Here is a 12,808-nt window from a genome sequence, read left to right on the forward strand (position 1 = left end):
AAGCAATAAATCCACTAGGAGAGATCAAAAGAAAGAAAAGAAACTGCCTGAGAGAGGGTTATAAAATACTGAATGACTCATCTGATACTGCCAAGTAATTCAGGTTGTACAGTTCACTAATAAAAGATTACTATCAACTGACTGATTATTTTTTTAATGTAATTAGCCTCAAACAGATTCAGCAGACTTTACCATCTAAGGCAGTCACAGAATGTTCTACTGCATAAGACCTTTATCAGACCTACAGGAAACAGAATTGGTAACCAGATTTTCTTAACTGTTAGTTACATTAGTTTTATAAATCAAGAGGATATTAAATTCAGTATTATTTCAAAGCTGAATGCAGAAACTATAAACATTTCGTATGAAATTTGACCAGAGAGCTTACAGGAATACACTTGCCAGCATTTACAAGTTGCCCTAGTGCAGACCTTATAGGAGACATGATCGCTTGCCCAAGCATCCATATATTCACTGGCCAAATATATGGATGCTTGGGCAAAGTGATCATGTCTCCTATAAGGTCTGTGCTAGGGCAACTCGTAAATGCCAGCAAGTGTATTCCCATAAGCTCGCTGGTCAAATTTCATACAAAATGTTCATAGTTTCTGCATTCGGCTTTGAACTAATGCTGGATTTAATATCCACTTGATTTATATAATTTTGCATTGCCAGAATGAAGCCTTTTGGCTCTTTATTTTAGTAAATTTTAGTTATGAAGAAAGAACCAGAATGGTTTTTTCTTCAAACAACTTCAAAGAAACAGAATGGAAGGATATGCTGAGTTGTGCAGGGAAATCTCAACATTCTCAGTTGCTTGTCTCTACCAGTGAGGACAAGAGAAAGCATAGTCAATTTTTGTCACACTGATATTTAGGCATCAAACTTAAAAAATTATTCACTGCAAGAAAAAAACCAGTCACTGAATAAATATCCAAACAAAGAGATATATCCTCTAAATAAAAAAAAATTAAAAAAAAATAAATCCTATAAATGTCTTTTTTATTCCCCAAAAAGAATAGGCAGAGTTCCTTTGGCTCTAACTTTTTGAAGACAGAGGCAGTCACAGTTTCTATCCTTCAGACTCACTGATAGTGAATCCTAAGCCATAATGAACCAATTTCTTTATTTTTTTTTTTAGAGGAGGAGAGAGGAAAAAAAGACAAAGTGATCAAAAAAAAATAATAATAATAAAATAATAATATATATAAAAGCAACTACCATCATGCCATGGTCCTACATCTCAATATTCATATTACTGCCTCTAATAGTGTTATATAAAACTATTAATTCTAAATTTCTTAAGATCATTACTATGAATAATGCAAATTATTCATAACATGCAAATTAATTGCATATTAATATATACAATTAATTAATGTATGAATTGGGGTGAATTAATATACATTAGTTATATACACCAACCAACAATACAAAAATAGAAAAAAAATTAATTTCATAGCATGTTACAAAAAAGTAAGAGATGATACAAACCTAAAAGAGTAATGGGAGATATAAAAGAAAGGCAGAATACACATGGGAAATGGTCAGGGATTGTTTGAGAGAAGCAGTATATCAGACAACAAATTCACAGTTCAGGAGAATAAACAAAGTGGATGAGAAGATATATATACCAACTTCACTGCCTCCTCTTTCATTCCATCTACTTTTGTCCTCTGAAACAGTCTATATATATATATCTGATCCATACATGAAATGATCACAAGACCTACAGCACAGTGCCATGTGTGGGCAAGAGGAATAGAAGAGAGGAGGAATCTGTTCACATTTTCATTGAATAGCTGAAGGTTGTAACCTTTGGGGAAAGCACAGTGGAGGAGGCTGTTTCAGAGGACAAAAGTAGATGGAATGAAAGCGGAGGCAGTGAAGTTCACTCAGTGAGTTTCAAGATGGACTGTAAAAGGGTGTAGGTGAGCAGTGGCTCTTGTTTTAATTATTTTGAAGGAGAGTGGAGGAATAATAGTAGCCAATTCAGCAGCACTGTCCATGTATCTGTATAGAGGCACAAGGCAGAAACAAAATGGCTCAGAGAGGGATGAAATAGGTTTGTGAGAGAGGGACCATTAATTAGCTGCACTGCCCTCTTCTGGATAGAATCAAGCAATCTTAGAGAGGATTTTGGTGCACCACCCCAGATATGGGAGCCATATCTCTATCCTGAAGGATAGGGATGTGAAAAGAGAAAGGGTTTCTGTTAATGATTGCAGAGGAATTATGTCCACAAAGTGTGGACAGTGCATACACAGATTTTGAATCTGTGTGGTGTGAAGTTGAAATAAACAGATTAGTATATCTGATAGGAATTCCGTTATAGGCCAGGTAACGCAGCGAATACTGATTGTGAAAATTTAGGCAAATTAGAAAATTTAAGCATGTAAAAAGAAGGTGATTCTGATGGGAGACTTTAATTACAGGAATATAGACTGGAAGGAGGAGATAGTGTATGGGAACAAGGAGAGCGAGTTTGTGGAATTTCTGAGAGATAAGTATCTTAAGCAGCAATTGATTGTAGCAACTAGAGGCTTTAATGTTTTGGATTTGGTGATAATGTCACAAGATGTGGTTGTTAATGAAGCGTTGGCACTGATACTGGTTAGTGGGAGTGAACATGAGGTACTTATTTGGGAAGTAATGAAACAAGGAAAGATCACTGCCAAAAATGGATACATGTGGAAATATAAAGCAGCTAATTATAAGAAGCTCTGTAGTCAGTTAGCATCAGTATGTTGGGTAGATGAGCTGACCGAAAAAGATGTTGACAATGCATGGAACTCACAAGGCAGTATCTGACAAAAGCAATGTATGACTGCATACCAAAGGTTAAGCAAGTAAATAGAGTGGAAGTGAAATGGATGAACAGCAAAATCAAACAAGCTGTGCTGGAAAAGAAAATGTTATGGAGGAGGTACAAGAAAGTTGGTGGTGATGATCAGATCCATGAAGAGTATAAAGTGCATGCTAGAAAGGTGACAAGCATGGCAAAGAAAGAAAAAGTTCAGTATGAGAGGAGATTGGCTGGTCAGGCCAAGGTTAACTCAAGGAATTTTTCCACTACAAGCAAGCAAGAGAGAGAATAATTATGGCAGACTAACATTGGTGGATGGTCATGACAGCAGACTAAGTACTGCAAATGATATAGTGGAATTATTGAATGAGCACTTTATCAGCGTATTCCATACTGGTATAAATGATCCAGTAGAATATATAGTGTTAGGAGAAGTGGAAGTGAAAGAAACAGAATTGCATTTGCCGGTTGGGGTAGATGTGAATAAGGCTGTGGGAATGGATGACATATCTCTATGTATTCTTAAGGAATGTGCACCACAGTTGGTTATTCCATTGATCTGGTTATTTAATGAAAGACTTCCAGTGGTTAGGGTTCCTAAGGAGTGGAAAGAAGGTAAAATAGTATCACTCCAGAAGCATGGTTCTCAGACAGAAGTCTCCAAATATAGGCCAGTTTGTATAACTGCAGTTGTGGTTAAGGTGTTGGAGAGATTGGTAAGGAATAGAATACAGAATTGGGTTGATGGACATAGCATTCTTTATGATGATCAGCATGGATTTGTAAAGGATAGGTCCTGTAGGTCCTGTTTTAGTAATTTACTTGCATTTTATGATAAGGTGACGAGTGTGTTAGATAAGGGAGAATCATACAGTGATATTCTTAGACTTTGCAAAAGCATTTGATAGATTACCACATGATAAGTTGGTGTACAAGCTGCAGAGGATGGGAATAGATAGTATATTGGTTAGATGGATCAGAGATTGGCTCTCTGAATGATGGAGCAATGTCTCAAAAAAAGAAGTGTAACCAGTGGCATGCCCCAGGGTTCTGTTCATGGACCACTGCTGTTTAACTTGTTTGTAAATGATATATCACGTGGACTGAATGGGGATCTTCAGTTACTTACTGATGATGCAAAGTTGGGAAGAATTATAAGTAGCACTGCTGATGCTGACTCCCTTCAGGAAGATTTTAATAGACTTTTTACTTGAACAAAAAAGTGCAGTTGTAGTTTTAATATCAATAAATGCAAGGTGTTGCATTTTGGAGTGCAGAAATATAAGGCTGTGTACTATATCGATAGTGCTGTACTGCAGGAAGTGGATGAGATTAGAGATTTGGGAGTGATGGTTGACAGTAGACTGAAGTTTAGAAGGCATACTGTTAGTGTTGCAAAGGTTGCACATCACAGTGCTGCTATGATAAGAAATACTCTAACATGCAAGGATAAAGAAGTGATGTGCCACTGTATACAGCACTGGTCAGACCACACTTGGACTATTGTGCTCAGATCTGGTCACTTGGTTTTCAATTGTGATGTGGAGACATTGCAGAGGGTCCAGAGATGAGTGACTAAGACAATATCAGGAGTTTGGAATGTTGATTATGGAGAGAGGTTGAAGAAATGTGGATTACTGAGTTTGGTGGATAGGAGGAGGATATTTGATATGATAGAGATGTTTAAGTTAGTCAGAGGATTTCATCAGATTAATCCAGAGTGGATTATAAAAAGAGTAGAAGGCGAGAGGGGAAAAACCAGAGATCATTCCTGGAAGTTATGTAAAAGTGTGGTGAAGAAGGGTATAAGGAGCAGATATTTTACATGGAGAATCGTCAGTGAATGGACTGCATTACCAGAATGTGTTGTTAATGCAAGGAGTGTTAAGGACTTCAAGATTCTATATGATAAATATGTTGCCAGTTAAATGAACCTCCCACAATGAGGCTGTTGACTCCATGGAGGGTGTGTAATAATAATAATAAATATTCCATGGCAGGATGAATTTGGGCTTTGTATAGAGTTAGCAGGTGTGAAGTAGTGTCTTGTGCAAAAAAGTACACCAAATTTTTTAGCAGCTGCAGAGGCTATAGTTGAAATGTGTTGTTCCAGGAAAGATGGGAAGTGCAAGTCAGTCCAAGAAGAGAAATCTGATCATGTTTGGATATCACAGTATTACTGAAGGTAAGGAGAAGGGAAGTGAACTCTTTCTTGCAACAAACAAACAGAACTGAGTTTTGGAATGTTGTCCTTGCATCACTGAAATATAGCTAGGAGATCTGAGTTCAGGTTCCTGGTTGTGGTAGATCTTGAGGATTCTAATACTTGAGCACTACAAGGTTTGTCAAATGAAAAAGAGGAATGGAGTGTACTATCATCATCAAAGATATGGATAGGAATGGAAGTCTGTGAGAACAGGTCATTCATATACAAGAGGAAAAGAGCGGGTGAAAGAACAGACCCTGGGGCACTCCTGCATTGGCGACAGAATCTGAGGAGAAATCTTATAGGAGAAATGTCTGATTGTGTGTTAGGAATGTCAGCCACAAATACATTATTAGAGAGTGTGTTTTCTTTATTAAACACATTTTCGACCAATGAAAGGAACCAGTTGTCTGTTGAAACTGTACAGGCAATATTAACAACAAAAACATGTTGGAAGTTTAATGCAGTATACACAAGTGCTGGGTCTTTCCATTAAAATCTGCATCATGTCCTCCCAGCACTTAAGCCTCAATACATGAATAACGAATACTTTAATGACATTTCTGGTACAGACTTTTACAATTTCATAAATAGTTTGGAGGGCTGGGCTAAGGAGAATGGATGTAAATTTAATGTGGCAAAATGTAAGGTTATGCATTTTGGGGTGAAAAGATTAGCAGCAGTTTACCACATTGGTGGAACTGTACTCCAGGAGATTTGGGAATGTTAGTGGATAGGGAGTTGAAGTTTAGGGGAGCACATCGCAAAAGTGGCTAAATCAGCTCATCAAATCACTTGGTTGCTGAAAAATACTTTGACAAGCAGAGACAAATAGGTTATTGTTCCTCTGTATTGAGCCTTGATAAAACCCTATCTAGACTACTATGGCCAGGCACAGTAGTCTAGATAGGGCACCAGGGTTTCTTCTAATGGTGGGGAGGAGGCGGAGAGGATCCAGAGACGAGTGACCAAGATAATAGCAGGTCTATGGAATGAACCTTATGAGAACAGGGTGAAGATTTGTGGGTTGCAGAAATTGGCTGATAGGCAGAAAAGGGGTGATATGATTGAGACATTCAAATTACTAAAGGGTTTCTATAAGATTAATTCAGAAGATATTTTTGAGAATAGGACTGGTGGTGGGAGGACTAGGGGCCATCCATGGAAGCTGCGCAAGAGTATGGTTACCAAGGGTGTTAGAGTTAGAGCTAGGTTTTTTACTTGGAGAGTGGTGAATGAGTGAAATAAGCTGCCAGAGTCTGTTGTGGGTGCCATGACTGTAAATGAGTTCAAGGTGAAGTATGATAGATACTGTGTGAATGTTGAATAGTTGTCTTGACATGATGTTAGGACCTTCCTTGATGAGTCTAAGGACTCCTTGGAGTTGCCCGTTCTAATAATAATAATAAAGGAACAGCCAAATATTTTGGAAAAAATTCAGTCATCTAAAAAATACAAGGATATTACTAGTGTATGTCCTGGACCATCTGCTCAATAAAGATTAGTGCAATTTGATAATGCTAATGTGGAACTAAAACTGCAATAAATATGTAAGTAACCCATGTTAATTTTAATTCAGCTAAACAGTTATTGCTGGTTGGCATGAAACAAGTACAGGAGGATCGTTTTAATTAGTATGACAATTGATTCATGTCAACCTGCCAAGAGTGTCCTGTTTTGTAAATCTGGTCACCATAGCCTAGCCCCATTATACAAATTGTCCAGAATCACTAGACACTGTGGATCAGGATGATCTCTACTTCACTTCAAGCAGCATTTTATAAAATTTGCTCATTACAGTTGATGATAAAAATAAGTTCTTATCAATCTGTTATAATAATGAGCATTGGATCAATGGCAAGAAATGTTATACACAGCTTCTGTAGTTTATTCTGAACTCTTGAATTTGAGTAAAACATTTAAAACTAAATTCAACCAAGAGAATGAATATTCTTGCAACACTTAGATCATGCATGTCAAATTATAGGAACTTTGGAAGGAAAAATAAAATAAAAACCACTGTATTTCCAATATTCTGTAATATCAGGTGATCACCTATTTAGAAGTTTACAAACTGTTTCAGCAGAAAAGAACAGAAGTTTCAAAAAACAGTGAAAAGTGTCCTGTCTGCATTCTTTACTTCAGAGCCAAATGGATTTTACAAACATGACCTGCTCTGTAGGATGGTGGTAAAAATTAGCAAGATATAGCAACTGATTAAAACTTGATTTGAGGTGGCAGTATGTTTATATTTAAAAATTATAGAAAAAATTGTTATGGGATAATGAAGATATGACAAAAATTAGAAAAAAAATTAGTGAAAAGACCAAATATCATTAACATTTTTTCATCATATCTATCAGTTAAAAAAAAAAAAAAAAGGGGAGGGGGGAGATAATAAATAGGAAAGAATCATTCTGTTATATGTGAGATGACAGTAATATGACAAATACAGAGGAGAGAAGAAAATTTAATACCCACCAAAGCCAGAATATTTTATATTGGAGAAACAGATTGTATATTAGCAAGAGGAAGAAGTGAGAGAATGGAGCAATAAGGAACTGACTGACTTTGGTTAATGACAGATAAGCAAGTAAGAACATACCAAATTAGCTTCAAGATGACAGAGTATCACCATAAACAGTGGGCTGAAAGAAACACAAAAGCAAAGATCAATATGTATTTTTGTGTATGATCATTAAGGTTTTGGAAAAGTTATAAAATAGGATGTAAGCCTGGACAGATAAGGATATGATTTCCTATGAAAACCAGCACAGATTTGTTAAGCTGAATGTTATTTTCTATAGCAGTTTATTTTATTATTAAGTAACAACAGTAGTTAAAAAGGGAAAGTTCCTTTATATAAATTAATTCAGAATAAATAAAAACATTTTTTACAATATGACAAATTTTGAAATTTATTACCATAATATTACCTTTATGGCATAAAAGGGACTCATTTTAAGGAGTACACCTAATACCCATAAATATTTACATCAGTAAAGCATAACTTTTAATCAATCTCTCATCATCATCATAAATTTCCTGAAGTATAAACCTCCAAAGCTGTACAGAATACAATGACATACCACATGATTATGTTTACATTATTATTAATCCCCTATTAGCAATTTTCCTCCAAATAGTTGATCACTTGTCAGTACTCAAATATTCTCATATCTCATTCCTGTCTTTTAGTGCACTTTTGACTGAATCAATCCATCTAGAATCTTGGTCCTCCTCTGGGTATTTTTCCTGACAGCTTGGAATCAAACACCTGTCCTGCTAACCTTTTCTCTCCCATTCAGTTTAAGTGACCATACCATCTTAGATTAGCTCTGCTTACACATTCTTGAATGCTAACAAATTCAAGTTACTTTCTAATCGCTTCATTTTTAATATGATTATTCTGCCATTGATGCCATCTGTTCACTCCCCTAATTTTTCTCAGAACTCTCATATGTCGTCTCTAATTGTTGATCAAATACTTTATTTCTAACTCAACTCTCAGATGCATAACTTAAAACTGGTTTGAACACTGTCTTGCATTAGTTTGTTTTAGCTAATTTATTCAGCTGGCCCCCTCAGAATAACTGCTTTGATTATTTGTCTCTCTTATTAGAATCACAATTTTCAGGTATTAAATTGCTCCCAAAAAATTCAAAAATATGTTTTAATTCTACTTCTTCGTGAAAAAAATTCATTAGGAAATAGCAGGAATAAATTAAAAAAAAAAAACTATAGTATTTTTATTTATTTTGCTATTTTCTGATGACGTTTTTTCATGAAACCAGTAGAATTAAAAAAATTTCTTTTTCGACTTCTTAATACATGACCTTTCTCCACTATTTGGTTGTCTATTTTCATATTTAACTTGCCATCTCTTTAAAAATTATGACTAAATAGCTGAAGTATTTTACTTGTTCTGCATTCTCAAATTTGAGAATGCAGTTGAAGTTTTCTTTGTTCATATTGTTGCTATTGTTTGTTCATCATCATGCGTATCAAGGATTTAGGCCTAGCATAGCCTGTTCCTTAGAAGTCATCGTTGAATCTTTTAAGAGGACGTCCCGGTTTTCTTTTTCCTAATAGCTTGTACTTAAAGGCTTGTTTTGGTAATCTTTCTGTTTTCATTCTTTGAACGTGTTCCATCCATTTATGTTTATATTTTTTAATTTTTTCTATTACTGGTTATTGGCTTAATTCTTTCATAATATCTTCGTTTCTTTTGTGATCAAATAGGGTATACTTTGCAGTTTTTCTCATAAACTTCATTTCTGCTGTTAATCTTTGTCTTTTTGTTTTATTGTCCAGATTTCGCTTCCATACATTAAGACTGGTAGTGCTAATGTATTGTATCCTTTTAGCCTGGTTTGTTTTTAAACTAGGTTTGGTTTAAATAGAGTTAATTACATCTGTTATTTTTAAATATTTTGCAATTTTTATGTTTATATCTTTTTCATTTTCATATGTGATCGTACATCCTAGGTAGTTAAATGAATTCACCTGTTCTAAGATCTTGTTATCTATTACTATTTTAGTTCTTGCTGGATCTTGTCCTTTAAAGGCCATAGTTTTTGATTTTTCCATTGATATTATCATACCATAATCTTTGGATATCTCATTTAGATCTAAAATAGCTTTCTGTAAGTTATCTTCAGCATTTGTAATTATTATTTGGTCGCTGGCAAAGAGGAGAGTGTTTAAGTTAACTGTAGGTGAAAGTTTAATTCCTTGATGTAAATTTTTATTCTATTTTATTATTATTTCATTTAATAAGTGGATATCAAAAAGAGTTGCTGAGAGGGGGCATCCCTGTCGGACCCCTTGGTTTATCTCTCTCGTATATGATAGCTCGTGATTTAATCTTATTTGTATTTGATTATTTTCATATATACTTGTGATAGCTTTTAGGATATTATTTGGTATTTGTCTTTCTTTTAATATGTTAAATAATATGTTTCTTTTAACTTTGTCAAATGCTTTTTCAAAGTAATAAATGCAATATGTGTTTCTAAATTATATTCTCTTCTTTTCTCTATTATTTATTTTAGGCAAAAGGCCAGGTCTATACATGATCATCCTTTTCTAAATCCATTCTGTACTTCTAGAATAAAGAGTTTGGAATATTTCATTAATTTGTTATTTAAGATTCTGCTATATATTTTGTGACAGGAATTTAGTATACTGATACCTCTGTAGTTTTTAGTTTCATCTCTATTACCTTTCTTAAAGATAGGAATCACAATTGCTTTTTTCCATTCTATTGGGAGGATACCAGTTGAGTAAATTTTATTTAAAAATAATAAGAGTCTTTCTTTGAATCCTGTTCCTAGATATTTATATAGTTCTGAACCTAGCTTATCTTCTCCAGGTGATTTTCCGTTTCTTGTTTCTTTCAGGCTGATTTCTAATTCTTCTTCAGTTATTTCCTTTTCATTTTCGTTAATTGTTTGCCAGTTATCTTTTTTAAAATATTTGTCTGTCCACAGTTCTGTGTAGTAATTTAGAAATTCTTCTAATTTCAATTCAGTGTTTAATTTTATGTTTTCTTTGGTATCTGCATTTAAGTGTTTCAAAATCTTATATACATTGAATCTTATTTTATATAAATCATGTTCTAAATTAGAAACAAATTTATTCCATGATTCTCTATGTCTTTTTCTGACTTCTCTTTTAGCTATGGCTTTTATTCTTTTATATTCTATTTCATCTTCTAATCTTTTACTGCTTAACCATTTGTGATAGGCTTCTTTTTTCTTTTTGATTATTTCTTTGATTGTATCATCCCATTTTGATTGTACCATAGTTTGTTCATATTGTTGCTGTTGTTTGTTGCAGCAGTAATATAAAATTTGTTACAACTGTTATTCAATTTAGTTAAAGAATCCTGGAGATCTACACTGGATTTGTTTAGGAGTACATCATTTATTATATATCAATGCATATATCAAATAGCTAAGTTTGATTTCTCCCATTCTGATATAAGGATTAATGCCACTTTCATAATGGGATCCATATAGATGATGAATAAGAACAGAGATAATATGTATCTTTGTATAATGCTCCATTTACTCCATATAATTAGTGCATTTTGAAAACCTTTTCTCATAGAACACTGTTGTATACTTTTTCCAGATCTACAAAACTTTAGTAGAGATCCTTGTTATACTCTCATGATTTCTCAACCCTTTGTCAGAAAATGAAAATCTGATTCTGACCCCCTCTATTTGGCCCAAACCCAGCTTTTTTTTTTTTTTTTTTCATTTCTCATCAACTGTTTTTCTTAGTCTTTTTTCAAGTATTCTTTCTTTTAAAGTTACACGGTGATTAGCACTAATATTTGTAAATTTAGGGACACAAAAACACACATGTTGAACAGATTATTTTATTAATTACTAATAAAATAAAACTTGACATTTCGACCCCTGTATCGAGGTCATCATCGGAAGAATACGAGGGCTAATGGGGTCTTAAATTCATGTACACTAATGCTAGGAGTATTAGGAACAAGAAGGAAGAGTTTTTGGCCATGGTTGGCACTTCCAGACCACAGGTTATTGGTATTAGTGAATCATGGCTGACTGTAGATGATATAGCTAGTGGGATTGAATACGATGGATATAGTGCATTCAGGAATGACAGGGAGAATAAAATGGGGGGAGGAGTATTGTTGATGATAGCTGATGAGCTACAGCCAAGGAGAATAGAAGTTGAATTGCAGGATAAAGAAAAGAGCACATTTGAGGCCATTTGGTGTGAGATTGTGGCTAGCAGAACTAAATATACAATTGGGTGCTGCTATAGACCAGGTGATGGAAAAGATGGTGGTGACAGTATGCACAAGCAAATAGAGGAAATGAGTGGAAGGAGGGTAATTATTATGGGAGATTTCAACTATGGTCGCATTGATTGGAGTGAGGAGAGGACACACAGGAGGAAGGAACTGGATTTTATGTGGTTATTAAGGGATAACTATCTGCGACAGCATGTAATGGAAAATACTACGGGTCAGAGAGTGCTTGACCTAGTAATTACATCTGAGGATTTGGCTGTAACAAATATGGCCACATTGCCACCAATTGGTGAGAGTGATCATAGGGTCTTGACTTGGGAGGTGGCTAAAGGTGTGGAATTTTCAATTAAGACAGTGTACATGTGGAATTATCAGACTGGAAAGTATGACAAGCTTAGGAGTTTGATTGGTTCAGTGATATGGCATGTACAACTGCAAGGACTAGAAGTTGATAGTGCATGGGAGGTAGTTAAGAAGTGTTTGCATGAACAATGGCTGACTGTATATAGAGTCCGAATAGTAAATCAAGTAGGGGTTAAATGGATGAATAACACCATTAATCTTGAGCTGCAAAAAAAGAAACAACTATGGTGGGAATTTAAGGAGAAAGGTGACCGGCAGGCGCATGAATGGTATAAAGCGCAGGCCAGAAGGGTAACGAGTGTGGTAAGAAAAGCAAAAAAGGATTACGAAAGAACATTGGCCATGCAGGCTAAAGAGAATCCTAAACAGTTTTTTAGATATGTAGCAAGTAAAAGGAAAAATGTACATGGCAGAATGATTTTAAAGAATGCTGATGGTAGGGAGGTAATTGAATCAGTTGATATAGTTGAGTTACTGAGTGAGCACTTTGCAAGTATATATCAACCAGGTGATGACATTGCAGAAACGAATAAGCCAGTAGATTATACGGGAATTGTGGTGAATGAAGTGGAGGTGAGTAGTCTATTGCATAACCTCAATGTCAATACATCAGTGGGATTGGATGGTATACCAGCTC

At 34.8% G+C, this 12,808-nt stretch overlaps 1 protein-coding gene across 5 annotated transcripts in view; it reads right to left on the reverse strand.

Moving 5' to 3' along the window:
• LOC150092386 (E3 ubiquitin-protein ligase LRSAM1-like) overlaps positions 1 to 12,808 on the reverse strand; it is a 414,983-nt gene that overhangs the window by 182,583 nt on the left and 219,592 nt on the right. The gene's annotated exons all lie outside the window — the stretch shown is intronic.

Source organism: Typopeltis vanoorti, chromosome 26 (genome assembly GCF_054136105.1).
Source record: "Typopeltis vanoorti isolate ZY-2024b chromosome 26, IOZ_Tvanoo_1.0, whole genome shotgun sequence".
In the NCBI taxonomy this organism is placed as follows: domain Eukaryota; kingdom Metazoa; phylum Arthropoda; class Arachnida; order Uropygi; family Thelyphonidae; genus Typopeltis; species Typopeltis vanoorti.